The sequence below is a fragment of the Sinocyclocheilus anshuiensis genome, unplaced genomic scaffold, assembly GCF_001515605.1.
Source record: "Sinocyclocheilus anshuiensis isolate Anshui unplaced genomic scaffold, SAMN03320099.WGS_v1.1 scaffold447, whole genome shotgun sequence".
Lineage (NCBI taxonomy): Eukaryota > Metazoa > Chordata > Actinopteri > Cypriniformes > Cyprinidae > Sinocyclocheilus > Sinocyclocheilus anshuiensis.
In genome coordinates, this window is record NW_015552615.1 from 2,184,791 (window position 1) to 2,187,513 (window position 2,723).

Sequence of the window (2,723 nt, forward strand, 5' to 3'; positions counted from 1 at the left end):
ATATATTTATATATATATATATATATATATTTATATTCATTCATTTATTATCTCTCATCTTAACATTTCATTTACCTTCATTCATTTATTATTTGATAGGCTATTTGTTACTGGTCTCCTATCTCAACACATATTTTTTGTTTGTTTGTTCCTGGTGTCTTATGTATTTTTGACAGTATTTTTTATATTTCATGTCTACAGGGAATCATTAAGTTGGATCACCCACGAATCCACGTCGACTTCCCTGTCATCCTGTGTGAAATATAAGCACACAGACTCTAGGAGCGTCACAATCACCCTAGACTTCCTTCCACCTTCGGTGTTCTTCTGAGAGGATTCTGTTACGACAGCGAGGGTGTTCTGCCCTTCACGTGGCTTTGACCAAAAACATGAATCATATTTTCTGATTTGTATTCTGGTGGACATGCGGTGTCTTGTCTTCTGTGATGTACAGTAAGGAATGCATGTGCGATGAGAGTGTGTGAGTATGGAGCCTAAAGCAGTGCAGGGATTGTACAGAAATCACTAGGAAAACTTGAAATCGCATCATGACCCCTTTAATGTGACTTAAATAGAGGTTTACAATGAATGCATTAGCTAATTATAAACTGATTATTCAAACACAGACCTTTACAACTTAAATCAAGTATAAAAAGATCTAGATGCAATGACTGATTAAGTTTAAAGGAAGGATATATTGTGATCATTTTCAGGCATACAGCATTGAGGGTCTCTGGGACATTAAAACAGTGCACAGTCAGTCTCATAAAGTTTAATAATTGCATTCATGTCTGTAAACCTTCTGGGTACTTTGGAAAATAACTGGTGTTGATGCACAGGCGAGGCGCTCAGTAGGTTATGCAACGATAAATCTATATGGAAGCCATATAGCGCGCGCTGCACATACAGACAGACGTGCAAATGAGCATTACAGTCCTCGTGCAACCATTTAAAGCAGAACCAAGCATTCACTTACATGCACTTACAGGAAAATAATGGTGTGATGCGCGCTGTTCTGTTCGGTGGCCCCACCTCCCGCACGATCTCTGCTGACTGAATTAGAGCGCAACCGACCGTCTACCAATAAACCACGGTCTAATTCCGAGGTAAAGAGACATCTACTTGTGGAAAAGAGCGAAATTAACTCTGTCGCTTCCGATCGTATCGAGGGAGACGCGGAATAGATGCGATTAAAGCGAGTTCAGGAATAGCCGCCTGTCACTGGAATAAAAGGCCAATGGAAAAGCGGGATGAGCCGCAGGTTGATGGGAAGAGAGGCGGATCTCACGAGCCATATGCTGCATATAATGACTGTGACAAATTACTGGCAACTTCAAGACAAATAAAAGAAAAAAAGAGAAAATAAATAAATAAAATAAATAAATCTTCATGCTTCTTTAAATAATATAATAAAAATAATATACAAACAGCTGCACAATAAATATATAAATAAAATAAACTACAGAGATAGATAGATAGATAGATAGATAGATAGATAGGTAGATAGATAGATAGATAGATAGATAGGTAGATTAGATAGATAGATAGATAGAGAACGCATGCAAATTATTTATACCAAGTATATTTAAACAAAAAAAATAAAATAAAAGTATAAAAATAATAATATAATAATGACTAAAATGAATAAAAAAAACAAAGCCGTCAAGCTTCTTTTAAAAATATAATATACACATGGCTTAGCAAAAAAATTAAAAAATATTAAAACTACATATGCCTAGATGATAGATAGATAGATAGATAGATAGATAGATAGATAGATAGATAGATAGATAGATAGATAGAGAACGTCTAACATGAAAATAAAATAATAATATTAAATTAAAAGTAATAAATTACTTTAACTTTTTAAATAAATAAAAACAAAAAAAGCCTAAATTACAAAAAATAAATAAGTCGTCATGCTTGTAATATAATATAATATAATATAATATAATATAATATAATATAATTGTATATTATTTCATTAAAAAAGAAAAGAAATAATAATACGTGACTGGAGCAAGGGGCTCTGTGACTGGGCGCGTAAATGTGACGTTGTCAAACTACGTCATTGTGCTTGAAGACAGCAGACTAGAAGAATCAAAACAATGAGATTTACATGATCTGTATGTATGTGTTTTATGTTATCTTTTATTTGAATGTCTTCTGGAATGAACCCGAATCGAACCGATGAACTGAAACGCGTGGTAGTCGTGTTTTGTTGTGTGTTGAATGGCTGTGAATGGCTTATGTGTTGTTTACATTGCAAACAACTCTAGAACACACAGCCTTATTAGTGCAATAACATTTTGAGAAAAAAATACGTGCATTCGTACTGCAAATATATTGGATTCCAAAGACTTGTAAATAGTGGTTAGTTGTGAGAATAATGCTGGTTAAAGTGACGCTCTTCAGGCATAATCAGATAGCTAGCCTGCTAACTAACTGGGATTACAGCTTTAACCAGCGGATCTGTGTTTGCTGGTGTATCAACAGATGATGAAAACTATTTGCTATTTTTAACATGCTTTATTCAAATAGTAGATTATTTTGTAAAATATGTGTATGATTGTGTTTTATATACATTATACATATATATATTAGTGCTGTCAAACGATTAATCGCGTCCAAAATAAAAGTTTCTGTTTACATAATATATGTGTGTGTGTGTGTGTGTGTATTTATTATGTATATATAAATACACACACATACAGTATATATTT

The 2,723-nt window shown here is 33.4% G+C and overlaps 2 protein-coding genes across 3 annotated transcripts in view; one reads left to right on the forward strand and one right to left on the reverse strand.

The window, feature by feature from the left end:
* The window catches only part of hmga1b (high mobility group AT-hook 1b), a 5,508-nt gene extending 4,221 nt beyond the window's left edge, over positions 1-1,287 (reverse strand). Inside the window, exon 1 of one of the 2 annotated variants that reach the window (XM_016457136.1) lies at positions 987-1,287. The gene's annotated coding sequence lies outside the window, so the exon portion shown is untranslated. Of the gene's footprint in view, positions 1-976 lie in introns of both variants that reach the window. The other variant, XM_016457135.1, reaches the window with a different exon arrangement.
* A 779-nt stretch (positions 1,288-2,066) lies between these two features.
* Positions 2,067-2,723, forward strand: part of LOC107666001 (tumor suppressor candidate 2-like) — a 2,857-nt gene continuing 2,200 nt past the window's right edge. Inside the window, exon 1 of the mRNA XM_016457091.1 lies at positions 2,067-2,126. The gene's annotated coding sequence lies outside the window, so the exon portion shown is untranslated. The remainder of the gene's footprint in view (positions 2,127-2,723) is intronic.